The sequence below is a fragment of the Balaenoptera musculus genome, chromosome 8, assembly GCF_009873245.2.
Source record: "Balaenoptera musculus isolate JJ_BM4_2016_0621 chromosome 8, mBalMus1.pri.v3, whole genome shotgun sequence".
In the NCBI taxonomy this organism is placed as follows: Eukaryota; Metazoa; Chordata; class Mammalia; order Artiodactyla; family Balaenopteridae; genus Balaenoptera; species Balaenoptera musculus.
The window spans coordinates 79059316-79074680 of NC_045792.1; the positions used below are offsets into that span (position 1 = coordinate 79059316).

General features: G+C 42.4%; 1 protein-coding gene across 4 annotated transcripts in view; it reads right to left on the minus strand.

Annotated features, from left to right (window-relative positions):
- BDNF (brain derived neurotrophic factor) overlaps positions 1-15365 on the minus strand; it is a 58538-nt gene that overhangs the window by 34721 nt on the left and 8452 nt on the right. The window contains exon 1 of one of the 4 annotated variants that reach the window (XM_036862553.1): positions 3139-3436. The exons of 2 other annotated variants lie outside the window; for them this stretch is intronic. The gene's annotated coding sequence lies outside the window, so the exon portion shown is untranslated. Of the gene's footprint in view, positions 1-1991; positions 2241-3138; positions 3437-15365 lie in introns of those variants that run through there. One more of the 4 variants, XM_036862555.1, reaches the window with a different exon arrangement.

Here is a 15365-nt window from a genome sequence, read left to right on the forward strand (position 1 = left end):
AAGGTATGGTTACATTTCAACAAGTGTCTCTTTCCTTTCTCTTACCTCCGCTGTAAGTCCAGCAGTAAACTTACAGAAGAAGAATCTTAAGCAAGGTACTTGCAAAATCAAGGAACAGGAGTTAGAGACTGTTTTAAAGGGGTGTGGTTCCCAGGGTCTAAACTTTGTGATCTATTACTTATAATAATAATAATTTTAAGTGCTACATGCCATAATCTCAGAAACCTTCAACCTAAAAATAATGTAAACATCGAGGGGTCCCATGTTTAGATGAATTAAATCTGTAATTATACCTCAATAAATTAAAATGCAAAAAATATAAGTATATACAAATATACTTTTAAATATACTTTTAAGCCTCTGACTTTATAACGAACATATATAATATAGATTTTTTTTTGGATAAAATTAAAGGAGAAGGGGTATTTTCCCAAAAGTCAAGCCAATTTGAAGGTCTCATTTAATAACATTATATCCTATTAAAAATCAATATGCAGTCTTATATGCAGTGAAAAATCAACGTTCCCAATTACATATGGCTTTGTTTTAAAAGATAACTGTACTAGAATTAATAAACACTCAGAAATATGCTTTTCTTTGCTTCTGGCCAAGAACATTCCTGCATTCTTGTCAGAAAACGTTCGCTGTTTACTGCTGACGTAGAGATGTAAGCATTAAGATCCCTGAAGGACACTAAAATGAGATCCAGGAATCCCTAACACACCACTAACCGTAGCCTGTCAAAGCTCCCCCAGCTCAAGGAAAACTTTTTGCATTGGAGCCAAAGAGGCGCGACGAGTCGAAATTCATCCGAGTCGGGAGTCAGCAGCGTCATTCAACAAGTCCCTCCTACCAGCTACTGAAGGGATTCCGCAAAGCCGTCTCTTACCACTTCCCCACCCCCAGCAGCTGCTCGGGGCAGCTTGGCCGGCAGAGGGCACCCTCTACCTTCCCTAGCGCCTTTCTCCCCACCCCTCCCACCTCCTTCGGGCCCCTCCAACCGAGTTCCTCCGCCCCGCTCCACCCGCAACACACAAACACAGCATCCTCCGACAGTGACTCTAGCTCACCCCAGCAGCCCCAAGGCTTCCCTTCCCTAGGGGTGCCACCGGTCTGCAATTCCCCTTCTCTGCCCGTCGAGCAAAACGCCTCCAACCCTCAGCTATTTCTTTCTAGGCACGGCTCACTCACCCATTTCCTCTTCCCAGCTTTGCATCCCCAGAGACCTACCTGAGTCACAACCTGTCCCCCCCAATACACACACACATCCCTCCCAGCCCCCGAAAGTCAAAACTTTTTACTTTCCTGGAAGGTGCCTCAAGGGAGGGGCACGGGATGGAGAGAGGTGTGGGCACAACTAGCCCCGGAGTCCCGCAGCCCCTTTCACGTCCGAGCTGCAGCAGTGTATCAAGTTTCCCGACATAAACTGGTACTGGACCTGGATAAGTCCGCTTTGATCTCAACTCCGGGGGAGCAGGTGACAATGTGCAGCCCGGCTGGAGCCCCGGACGGGGATGCGGGCTGAGGGAGCAAGGGGCCCCCCGAAATCTGCGCGGGGACCGCCCAGCCCATGGGAAAGATTCCTATCTCAGCCCCAAGCCCGTCACCTCAGTCGGGGCCCCCGACAGCTGGCGCCCTAAATCGCTCTCACGACCTCTCCTCTGCTGGGGAAGGGTTTCGGGGGACCCCGGGGCGCCGTCTTCTCCCATGGCGCAGCTCTGCGTCTCCTCTTGGCTTTCTCTTCCCCACTTCAGGGCTTCCCGGCGTCCCTCTCCCTCGGGGGGCCGGGCTGCCCCTCTGGATCGTGGGGTGGGAGGAGAAAGCTCCGCAGGAGCAACTCGAAGTCCCCCCTTCTCGGGACTCGTGCAAGGGAGGAAAGGAGGAGTTCTGGCCTCTTCCAATAACTTCGGCCCCCCCACCCGCCCCCAAGCCAACTTTCGCCGGCGGACCGGCGGCTCCCGCGCCAAGACCCACACCCGATGCTCGCCTACCTCGGGGTTCACACAAAGCTCACGGGTCCCCGGCGGCGGAGTCACATCGTTGGCCCGCTCCTGGCCCCTGCGCCCAGCCCCGGTCCCCGTCGCGGAGACGCTCGCCACCGGCCCCACAGCAGCGGGTGGCAGCTGCAGTTCAAGCGTCTCATCAAAGCTTCGCAACGAGGAGGTGGGGGGCGCGCCGGGCCGGTTCCTCGGCCCCACCCCGGAGCCCGCGGCGCAACGGGGTGCGCGGGACGGCGAGCGGGCGGGTGCGCCCCGGCGCGGCGGCGACGGGGACCCAGAGCTCCAGCCTGCGCCTCGAGCTCGGGTCAGACATTATTTAGCTCTTCGGTTGAGCTTCGATTGGTCAAACGGCGCCGCCCCCCGCCCTCCCCCCTCCGAGCTCGCCCGCGCCACCGAGACCCTTGCGGGGCGGCCGCTTAAAGGAGACGCCGCGCCTTTCCCTCGCCCCCGCTCGGCCCCCGGGACTCCCCGAGCTTCCGGAGCTCCCCGGGCCCGCGCGCCCCGTTCCTCCAGTCGCTGGGGGCCCGCGACGTGGCCCCGCAAGCCCCGTGCCCGTCCCTGGGGCGACTCAACAGGACGCGCGCGCCACGCCCGCGGCTCTGAGAGGCGACCTAGCCCCCGCCCCGGGGAACTCCGCGTCCCGCGCCCTCCGCGTAAACCCAGGCTGTGCGCGCCGGGGCGGGAGCTAGCGAGCGCGAATCCGGAGCCCCCAGGGTCTTGCGCCCCTCCTCGGCAACTCCCTCCGCCCCATCCCGGCACCCAACTTCTGTGGGAGAGGGCGTGCGTTTCCCGGCCCATGGACACACCTTCCCGCACCTTCCCGCACCTTCCCGCACGACGGAGCTTGAAAACGCTAGCACACAATGAAATCGCATGGAGCATGGGGGCTACTGGTTTACTCCGCTACCTTAAACACGCCGCGGCTTAAACAGAGTTCGTGCACTGACCTCTCCGGAGTTTGCCTAATAGGAATTCAATCAAGATAATAACGGCATTTTTTATTAATGAACGCCCCCAGATAACGTTACACCAAGTTACTTGCTCCAGCCAGGAAGCCGAGGCAATGACAGACCTCACTCAAGCCACACGCTTTCTAGCCGACCAGAGAAAAACGGCAAGAGAAAGAAAAGAAACCCACCTTATTAGTCACTACTTGTCAAAGTAAACATCAAGGCAGCTGCTCTGGGGAAGACTTCGGCCCCGAAACTCCCAGACTCTATTCTTTTTTCACGTTCCCTTTGGTTAAAAAGAAGTGGTAGGGGGGAGTCTTTGGTGCCCGGTATGTACTCCTTCTGTTCTGCAGCAAAGAAGTTAAATTATTGATAGTGGAAATTGCATGGCGGAGGTAATACTCGCACCCCCTGAGCGAAGAGCTCCATTTGATCTCGGCAGAGGCAGGGAGATTTCATGCTAGCTCGCCTGGGGGAGCGGCTGCGCGAGCAGCACTCTCCGGGTGAATGGGAAAGTGGGTGGGAGTCCACGAGAGGGCTCCACGGTGCCTTGACGTGCGCTGTCATATGATACCTCCGCTGCCTCGAAATAGACACTCTAGTGCACGAATTACCAGAATCAAAATTCAGCGCATTTAAAATGATACATCTTTTATTAGAAGGGTTCCGTTAAAGGGCGTTGCATGGTTCTGCAGATGTTTTCACTTCCCTCCCTAGCAAACTTACACACATAAAACAACCCTTTAAATAAAGAACCTGGGCAGCAAAGATAAATAAAAAGCCTCTGCTTTAACGTGTGTGTGCGTGTGTGTGTCTGTGTGTGTGTGTGTGTGTGTGTGTGTGTCTAGGGGGTGGGCAGTTGGCTCAATTAATCCTCACCTCGCGCCCCTCCCCCCGCAGCAGAAGAGCAGTCTTTAGGATTCTTAGTTGCAGGTAGCCGAGACCCTTGGAGAGAATTTAAGTGGCTAGGGTCCAGAGGACCATTTTCATTTTGCCATTGGACGAACGTTTTCAACCGTCTACCTAGGTTCCTGCTTTAAAGCTGAATTTTCTTCCCATTAGTTCGACCGATTCGTAAGCACTAGCACAGACCTTGAAATTTAGAATAAGGAACGGAACAAGACCCCAGCATTTAACTTGGAGTCCTTGGACCTCCTCCGAGCATAAAAAAACACCTGGATTGCCTATTAAAATGCAGATTTCTCCTCCTGAAATTGTGATTTAGTAAGGGCGGGGCAGCGTCCAGAAATTAGCATTTTAACAAGCACCTCTAGCGACTGGGAAGCAGAAAATCTGAGGTTACACTTTGAGAAACACTCTTTCTTAAGAGATGCATAAATGAGTGTCATAGCAATCTCCCATTCCCCCCAAATTTGGTAGGCAGTTTTATGTGTATGTGCATTTTTTCTGTAATCTCAAAGGGGTTTGACCTAATAATTGCTAAGACTCACTGCTTTAAAAATTTCTCTAAACAGTCCAACATTAATTTGGGGAAAGGGAAAGATTTATAAACAGTTTCCTTTCCTGGACCCTCCTGTGGTTATCAAGAATGTGCTGTTGAACTGAGTGTATAATATCATTATACACTCAGTTCAGTTTACCTAAGGGTTTACAGTTAAAAAAATGAGTGCACTTACTTATATTAGCTGTTTTAGAGCTCCTAAAGACCAGTCACAGAAATTATTATTCCTATTTTATAAATGAAAACCTGAGGCTCAGTGCCACAAAATAATTTGCCCAAGTTCACACAGTTAAATGCCAGAGATAAGACTTTAATAAATCAGGAACTCTAGCTAGAAATATCCCTGCCTCTCTCCACCCCCAATAAAGGGAAGCTGTCTGTTTCTTAGAAGTGTTATCAGGATGTGTGATCTTTCAGAGCCTCTTTGCAAACTGTTGGACTGAATAGTCAAATTATTCAAATACATGCATATTCTTAGAGTGTCACACATTTAGCTTTGCACCTCTATCAGCTTGAGGGTATACATGACCAATACAAACTACCCTACAGCACAGATGGTGAAGTATATTGTGGAATATTTAATGTAAGTGAAATAGACTGGCTAGTTGGAAGCAATGAAGGACAGAGGCCAAGAAGCCCAGCCTGGCCACCTCAAAGAACCTCTGAATTGATTCCCAGGGGTGTAGGCTGAATGCAGACACAATTTCTTTTAATATGGCAAAACAATTTGAGAGGCTAGATTATAAATTTAAAAAAACAAAACTTGTACTGATTTATAAAGTACTGGAGGAGCCCTACCTTAAGATTTTTTTTTAAAATAATTTTATGCTAACTTCAAACCAGTGCTTACTTTCCAACTTTAAATTTGCTTGAAAATGAATTATTTCCCCAGGTTTTTAAGCTCATTTGTAATTTAGTTCCTTCCTGAAAAATACCAAGAATCTTAGGTATTTAGTTCCTTCCTGAAAAATACCAAGAATCTTAGCGAATCAAGAATCTTAGGATTCTCAGTGCTGCTGAGTGAGAAGTTATAGCAAATCTATATGCTAAATTCATGTCGCCACGTCAGCATTTCTGCTGAAGGAAGGAGTGTCCTTATTTCTGAGACTCTGATTGTATCTATGGCCAGTCTTCTTACTCCTACTCTCCCTTGATGTTATACAGATGGATATATCTTTACTTTCCAGTGTGTGGTGCAGTTTTACTGAGGAAAAGACAGACAAATCAGAAATGTCAGGAATATTTAGAAATAAAAGAAGATTAAATGCCAATTCAGATAAACCCTCTAATGAATCAGACCTCTGGACACTTCTGAGCATTTCCAAACTTTCTGATTTGTGATTATGGTGTTACCAAAACAATAAAAGCCCATACTTAAACCCTTGCCTATTTGCCTTAAAAATACATCTTACATTTAAAAATGACACCAAGGTAAACTAAAGTTGTACCAGTGTCTTGAATGGAATTCTGAATAATTTTTTTATTTGTTTAATTCAGGTAGCATATAGAGATAGTGTTAGAGGTCTAAGATCAAACTTTTTACAAAATCATTTTCCTATTGTGATCACAGGTGATGCTGAAAATATAGAGCACGTATTCCTGACTCTTCTTAAAGATTGGTCTCTGACATTATTGCTGTGTTAGGAGCAAAGATCCCAAGTTTGTGATCTGAATATTTCCTCAATCACCAAAAGGAGGAAAAACTTCACTGCTTGAAAAGAAAATGCTCCCTGGGGCTTCACTGGTGGCACAGTGGTTGAGAATCTGCCTGCCAATGCAGGGGACACGGGTTCGAGCCCTGGTCTGGGAAGATCCCACATGCCGCGGAGCAACTGGGCCCGTGAGCCACAATTACTGAACCTGCGCGTCTGGAGCCTGTGCTCCGCAACAAGAGAGGCCGCGATAGTGAGAGGCCCGCGCACCGCGATGAAGAGTGGCCCCCGCTTGCCACAACTAGAGAAAGCCCTCGCACAGAAAGGAAGGCCCAACACAGCCATAAATAAATAAAATTAAAAAAAAGAAAAAAGAAAATGCTCCCTATTTCACTTACAAAATTAATTTTGAATTAGTCAAAATCCCTATTTATTTTTGGTTATGGTCTAATACTATCCTAACACAATGTTCTAGAAGGACAAAGGTCAGGGAGAAATTCCCATCTATTCTTGTCAGGAAATGTGAACTAATCCTCATTACCCAAGTGGGAACAGAGGCAGTAAGCTCAGATTTGACATTGACATATTTTTTCTATTAATAATTTTAATTGGCTGAGGTCAATTCTACTATCACTATAAGCATTTTATGTTTATGTTTACTTAAGTTTCCTAGTTACTCCTGCCTTCAGTCTTCCTTGAAAAAAAAAAAAAAAGGTGTTCAGAATCGAATGAATGGACCTCAAAAACTGCTGAAAATTGGAGTAATTAGCATAGGGAAAATAATAAGTAAACAGAAAACTCTCCTGCTGAGCAGAGTGGCAAAGACGTCAAATTCGTGATTTCAAAGCCCCAATCTAATGCCAAACTGTCACTCACAATCCTCCAAATTATTGAGTAAGGCCCGTCCTGAGAAAAACCTTAAGGGAGGAATAAAATCCCAATTCATTAGATGGTACCTTCATATGAGGTGTACTTCTTGTCTGTAAGCTTTTCATAAACCATAAGAATAGCTGTGTGCCATACTCAAATGTGTCCAAATTGGTTAACACCTGTTACAGGAATTATGTAACCAGGCATGGCCATTAGTGGCAAACCAAAGAAAGGAACCATAGTAAGAAAATGTTAGAAGGGCCAAGATTAGGAGAGTAGCACAAGAAGGTCAAAAACTGATTCCATCTGGGAATAATATTTAGTTGGATCAAAAAAAAAACAAAACAGCATAAAAACCATTATGAAACAACTAACTCCCAGACATATGAGAGTCATCAACTTGTAGCCCTCCAAGTTACCAGATTTTCCCTGAGAACATTTAAAAAATAATAGTGAGGAATAAATTGGTTTACTTGTTATAATGTTTCTGTAAGCATAGTCAGAAGGGATGTGATTGAGGGCTTAGGACAAAAGTTAGAACTGACAATGGTAGCTGACTCTTTGCTGGTTTTGCTGGGAGAAGAGCCAGGAGATTTAGCAAGTTTAAACCAAAGGGTTTCAGGACATTGAATCAGATTGTAAGGAGCAGATTATATTTTTGAGAACCAACTATTTAGGCTGTGTGATGATTGGGGTGAGAGATTTCCTACTGCTATATTTTGTATTCTTCATGGAGAAAGTTAGCAACATATGCAAAAAGATAATTTAGAAAAAAATAATTACTGAACTTCCTAAAGTCATGTTTTAAAAATCACACTAAGAATTTGGCCTATTTTTCCATGATTCTGAATCTACACAGTGCTTATGGTGAATTTTTTTTGGAGGAAGGACCCAAGCAGCTTGTGATGCCTTGTCCGAGTCCTCTGGATAGCCCAGGCCTGGTGGGAATAAAGTCCTCAATGGCACACATGTGGCAGCAAGGATTAGGCTTTAGATTTGTCTCACATGTGGAATCATTTGGAAACCTCTAACACTCTTGACCTTTCTCAACTTCAGTTAACTACCTTCACTTCTTAGTTCCGTTCATTCGGTTGATAAAAACTTGCTGAGCACTTACTGCCAGCCAGTGCTCTATGGACCAGAATCCAGGCAGATGAGTAAAACACATTTCAGCCCTTTAGCTGCTCAAATTCTAGACATAATGTTTGCCTTTTAATCCATTGGGCCACTTGTGAGTTAATTAAAAGTAGGAAATTATGCTTTGTTTGGTTTTGTTTTCCCTTGTCATGGGTTTAGTGTATAGAAGGATGACCATCAGCATGACCCTAGTGGCCAAGGGGTAGCAGTGATGGACAAGAAACTTGTTCCCAAAGCTGGAGGGACAGGGACTTCCCTAGTGGTCCAGTGGTAAAGAATCTGCCTTCCAATGCAGGGGACATGGGTTTGATCCCTGGTCAGGGAACTAAGATCCCACATGACGTGGGGCAACTAAGGCCCCGTGCCACAACTACTGAGCTCGCGCACCTCAGCTAGAGAGCCCACGTGCCGCAAACTATAGAGCCCATGAGCTCTGGAAGCCGCACGTCACAACTACAGAGCCCATGCACCCTGAAGCTCGCGTGTCACAACTAGAGAGAGAAAACCTGCATGCCACAACTAGAGAGAAGCCGGCACGCCACAATGAAAGATCCCGTGTGCCTCAATTAAGACCCAACGCAGCCAAAAATAAAATAAATAAATAATTAACTAATTAAAAAAAAAAAGCTGGAGGGGCAGCTAGCAGCTGGGGAGGGCCCCCATTGGTTGATCAGTGCCCTAGCCATCTTTGGTTAGCAGTGTTTTACAGAAGGCAGACAAAGGATAAGGGATCAGGGGTGGAGGTAGCGGTAGGGAGAAAATGAGACATAGTTCAGGAAAATAATTTTTCTAAATATGATTAGGTAGACTTATAAAAAGATGGATCCAGAAGGGATCTTATGAGATTATCTCATCTTCCTCACTACACATAGGCCTATCACCGCAGACCAGGGAAATAGACTACACATCCTTCTTCTGAGGACCTAAGAATCCAGCCATTCTCGAGCTTGGAAGTTCCCACTTGTAACACATTTTTGTTCTTGTTGCAATTTATATTTTATTTCATTTCATCCAACCTTAGTGAAGATGGAGAACAGCTGCTTCCTAACTTTCTTGTGCTATTAAGTCACCCCTCAGCCTTTTCTCGTAGCGAGAAATCAGATCTCACAAACTTTCTTCATAAACTCCAACTTCCAATCCATTAATCATGTCCCTTGGCCCACCCTGGATCTCCTCCAAGATCTCCATATTCTTCTGAAAATATGGAGGCCTGTATTAGACATGTCTGTGAAATTATCCAGGGCTCAGGAAACACTGGAGTCGTGAATTATCTGAACACAGCTGTTGGGAAAAACTAAAGGGAAGATTCAATCAGAATGACAAATCCTTCCCTTGCAACTTGGAGACAGAAGTGATTGTTTCATAAAAGATGAGCCCTTATGTCAAAGCTATATATTCTATCCTTAGTTTTCAGATGAAGCATTTTTCAAAAGAAACAGATCTTTAATAAGACATTTTGTTTTTACTTCTCAACAAAATTGTTTAAGAACAAGTAATTTTTCTGTTCTCCACTTAATGTCCCAGTTGTGCAACTTTACCTGATAAATTAGGATAGTGCTTTCATCTTCTCAAGTAATTTCTCTCAGAAGGTAAGGTCTACACAACACTACATGACTTTTGAAGTTTGAACTTTCTCCTAAATTGAACCATTTCTTTTCATTTTGTCTGCATTCAAAACCTAATTAGAATACAGTATAACTAAGCTGAAGTCCATAAAAGAGAATCATGTTAACCTACGTGATTCCTAGAATCAAGTTTAACTGATGATTTCACTTGTCAGGAATATCTCAATTATGATTTCACAATCCAATGTGACCAAATATTTTGGGCCTTCTAATTCTTGATAGCCCAGCTGAAGAGCATTGGATCAGCAGAAATATCATTCCTACTACTCACAGTTGTCTGTTTAGGGCATGTTGAAGGAATTCAATGGTAACTGCAAAATCAATCCAGCAATCCCAAGAAGAAATTAAACCAGACATGGAATGAAATCAACACTCTAAAAAGAAACTGAGTAGAAAAAGGGAACATTTACTTCCCCTTCATAATATCATTTTGAGAAACTGTCAAGGGACTCTGTGATCAAAAGATTACTAAGAGTGTTTGTTGTTAAGTAGGAACTTCTGAAACCTTAGTCTACCAAGAAGGGTAACAAGAAGTGCAAAATCTAGTTGAACCTAAGGAAGGGTGATGTTGATACAGATGGATAGGACAAATATAATAGTTCGTAAAACGTGAGGGCAGAGAGATATGGTAGAATGGGAAATGAATGGGGGAAAGCAGAGCCACACATTTAAATCCCAAGACCCATTAATTAATTAATTTTCATTTTAGTTATTGTTACATATGTACTCAGGGAAATTCATTTTTCTCTGCTTGGACAGTAGTCATGACCTGGGAGAGAGGCTGATGTGTGTGAGGTGGGGGAAAATAGGGCTAGATATCCAATTTTGGAAGTCAGATTTTGAGTCCGTAATACAAATTAAATATATTTCTGGGATGCAAATTCAGCCCACGGTCAGCTTTCCTTAAGACAGGCTCCATACTAATTTAGAAAAATGAAGACCCAACACTTCCTTTCTTACCAAATTTTATGCTTCTCCCAAATGCAGTAAAATGTTTAGCATTGAGGAGCTTATATTTCATAGACATGTTTTCCAGGAGGATTTGGGAAGAATGAGCCAATGCTATCATATATTCTGGTCTTTTTAGCAAAAAAAAAAAAAAAAAATTCCCAGGATAAATAACTGAAGTTAACTTGCATTGCTCATTGCTTTATGTCTATACTGAATGCTAACTTGAATTACCATTCTCACATAATAAACATATTTTTATGGTATTACAACCAGATTGTGGATGTAGATCATCTTAGAACTACTTTGCAAGCCAAATTTCCATTTCCTTCCATTTTATCTGTACACAAAAACTAATTAAAGTGAGTAAAAATAAGTTGAATTCCATAAAAAAGGATCATGCTAACCTAAATGATGCCAATTTATCTCAAAAAAATATGTCAAAGTTTGACATATTCTTGACTATTTGCTTGACTAACATTTTTTCTAATTTTACTTTTTGTTACTGTGTTTTTGATAAGTCAGATTGTTATTTATTGATATGATTTTGCCCTCCATTCCTAGGAAGAGTTTATAAAATGTCTAATTTACCCTTCAATGAATTGATAAGAGTACAACTTCAGAATAGTATTTAATAATAGAAATTAATCTCAAAAGCAGAATTATATGTATAGATGTCATATGAAGAACAAAGGAACAGTCTTAAAGAGTTTCTTTGGAAAATGACATGAGTTAAAAAATCTAAAGTTTAAATTAGTAAACATTTCCTAACAGTTTTAAGACAAGGGATTTTAAGAAATTTTAGAATTTCTTCCTTATTTCTTGATTGTTTTAAGAAAAATAAATCAATTTTTTGTTTTCCTAGGGTGAGAGGGGAGGAAGCTACAAGAATAATAAATAAAGCTGTTGTGAAATCTCAGATAAAAATCTAGAACCAACTGGAAACACTGGGAATAACATAGGAATGAATGAAAACTTGAGGTTTCAATTCATCTTGTCTTAGCGTCTCAATAATTGTAAATTAACTGTGGAGTGTTGAAGAAATTTAAAATACTATAATTAGTTTTGTGCTACCAATTTGAAATTAATAATGTCATATTGGAATGCTATTAACATTTTGTTAAGTATGTTTATATTTAAGAAATTAATCTGAGTTATATACAAAAAAGCTTTACTTTGAAAATCAAGATAATTAAAATCTTGCACAGACTATTCATTGTTTTCTTTTTTAAAAATTTTTATTTATTATTTTTTTGGCTGTGTTGGGTCTTTGTTTCTGCGTGCGGGCTTTCTCTAGTTGCAGCGAGCAGGGGCTACTTTTCCTTGCAGTGCGCAGACTTCTCATTGTGGTGGCTTCTCTTGTTGCGGAGCATGGGTTCTAGAGTGCACGGGCTTCAGTAGATGCAGCACGTGGGCTCAGTAGTTGTGACTCCTGGGCTCTACAGCACAGGCTCAGTAGTTGTGGCGCACAGGCTTAGTTGCTCCGCGGTATGTGGGATCTTCCCGGACCAGGGCTCGAACCCATGTCCCCTGCACTGGCAGGCGGATTCTTAACCACTGCACCACCAGGGAAGCCCCATTGTTTTCTTATGTTTTGATTATTGGGAAATAGAGGAAATGTCATTGTCACATGATATGATTGTAAGGCCCTCAGTAGTCAAGAGAATTGGGGTTCTAGTTTAAACTATCACTCTGGCCATGTGACCTGTGCAAATCACTTCACTAGCCCAAGATTGTTCACATCAATACTATCAGTTTCACAGAAATATTTGTTGAATAAGTGGAGCAATCTTAACTACTGTACACCTCAGTTGCCTGATCAATGAAACCAGGGCAGTGTGCTATAAGCTGTGGTTGTCAAGCCCAGCAGCACATTCAGACCTTAGCTCAAAGGAACGAATGATTCAGGTGATTTCAGTGTCCTAGGGAAACCTGTGAACTAGATCGTCTTTAAAGCTTTTCTTCTATCTAAATTTGGACTGCTTGCAGGAACTGTATATCATTTGGTAAACTAAACTTGGAACTCATGAAATTATTTCCCCTAAAGTTAAGAGCCTTGAGCCAAGGTAAGGATTCATACTCTTCTATATATTACATAGTTATCTCTGATGAGGTTTTAGGTAGACTTTTTCATACACCAAAATGTCCTTTAAGATCATCCTTTCCCCCTGGGCTGGTTTCTGAGCTCTGGGACATATCAACTGCATTGTGAGTTCAGGCCATCCTTCCTTGCATAGATCAGGATGGCGGCGGGATGAGATCTTCCCATTGACCTCCACATCCTTGATTCCTTATATGACTTTAGCAGCTCTGCAGAGACCACTGACTTGTACTATCTTGGACTACCAGTATGCAGCCAATCTCTCATTTAAAACCACATCTTTCTAAGAGTTGTTTTCCAGGAGGAAGATGGAAGAAATTTATTAGGAAGATGCGCAAGTAGATGTATAACTCCCTTACCCAGACTATCCCCCGCCTTAGTTTCTAGAGTTGCTATTCTGAGTTCTGAGTCGGTGCAAAGATGCAAAGGACCCAGACACAAATACTTGGCATTCTCCCAAATGAGATGCTATTTCCAGAGAAGTTCCAAGTTTGGAGTAGGGCTTTGGGAGGAAGAACATTAAATTGCACAAGGAAAGCCAATAAACATTTTAGTCCCCAGCAGGGACTGTAAGCCTTGTAATTACGTTTAGGATTGTGCTTGCCCATCCTCTTCTTTTCCATCTCTGTAAACAACATGTTAGCTTTGGAGGTTTGTCATCCACTGTGTTTTTGGAGAGGGCGTTCCTCATCACAGCATCTGCAGTGCTATAGCCAGTAACAGTTTGAAAAGGCAAATTTATGAAAAGGCTTCTAAACACACTAACTCCTAATCTAAACAATTTATAACGTTTCTTACTCAATAACTCTCAGAAGTCAACCAACTTGGAACTGCCCTAAACAAGTTAAGAAAGGAGTCAGACATCATCCATGGGGTTAATAAACTAAAGTCAGTGGAAGGAAGAACGTGCAGGTGAAGAGTTCCAGATAGTAATCTTTCTCTTCAGTGACTATATACTTATTTCTGGACAATTCTCTCTCTTGCTACTGTTTTAAACATGACAACAATTATAATAAGAACAGCTAAGATTGCGTAGGGACTTACAGATTAGTTTACTGATTAAAAGAAAGGGCTTGGACCTGGGTTTAGTCAAGCTTTGCCTCTTACTGGTTCTGCTAATTTAGGATAGTTAATGAATTAACTGATGCCTCAGTTTCCTTATCTTTAAAATAGGAATACTAATAATCTCTGCCTAGAAAGATCGTTGTGGGGATTCAGTTAACTATGGAAATGTAGAATGCTCACCACAGTGAACTCAGTAAAGTTTGATTTGATTATTAATTTATCTGGTCTTCCCCAAACACTTTAAGTAATATCACTCTTTCCACATTATGATTGTGAACATGGCGCTTCAAAATTGATAGGTGACAATTAGTGGTTTGAAAGTTTTTCATTAGTTAGAAAAGATTCAATATAATTCTAAATCAGCATTTGTGGCCACTGATTTTGAAATTCTCAGCCATCTCAAAGGGTTGTGCTGAAGATCTCTTAACAAAATGTATGTGCAAACCTGATAATGGGGAACCCAAATCAAATCTGGGTGGTAGCTATTAGATAGGGAAGTGTGGTTTTATAATGGACTTTGGAACCAGAGAAAATTAGGTTTGAATTTTAGCTTTTCCATTTAAGATTCGCTGTATAATTTGGGGTAAATAAACTCTCTGAGCTCCAGTTTCCTTATTTATACAATTAGAATATAATCTATCTCAGAGAATTGCTTTGAGGGTGAAATAATAAATGTCAAATGCAAAGCAAACAACTTAGCCCTGGATAAATGCAAAATGAATGTTATCCCATCCCATCATAATTTGCATATACTTTCCCATAGTATAGTAATGACAGAAATGAAGTCTTTATAACTTGTTGAGGTTAATGAAGTCACACCAGGTATCTGAGGTAATGCTCACTGGGTTAATGAACAGAGTCTGGACTTTTTCTCTTTTTCAGTGGAGCGATGGATTCTAGGGTAGTGGGGTAGCCTGTGTGGTACTGACGATAAACTTCGGATTAATAGCAAGCTCAGCCAATAGAAACATGTCTACTACACCCTAGCCATCTCATCAGTTGGTTCTTTATCCACTTGGCAACTTGTCAAATGGCAAAAGTGAATTTTAAAAGTTTTCTCCAAATGCCAGGATGGAAAACTCAATGGCTCATACTGAAAGGCAGAGAGAGACTAAACTAACATTCTGAATCTATGCCATGTTAATCAGTGCCCCCTTCTCCAAGTGTTCTATTGTCAAATATGTTTGGGAAATGCTACACAGTAGTATTTGCAGACTTTGTCACCGATAGAAATCACAGTCACATTCATATCACATGTCCGTTGCTACAGACATCTTGAAATACATTGATGCTTATCACTACTGCAAAATTATAGTATTCACCTTGCTGTTAGATCTTATTTAGTGCCTTAAGAAAGCACATATATTACTGTATCACACAATCTACTTTTTAAATATTTTTAAAACTATATTTCAAGGTAATTGGCTTCCTTTGTAATCATATGCTTTTAAGTCTTATTCATTTAGAAACATTATTCTGAGAAGGGTTTATAGGCTTGACCAGACTGCCAAAAGAGTGGAGTCCACAGCACAGAAGTGGTTACCAAGCCCATGTT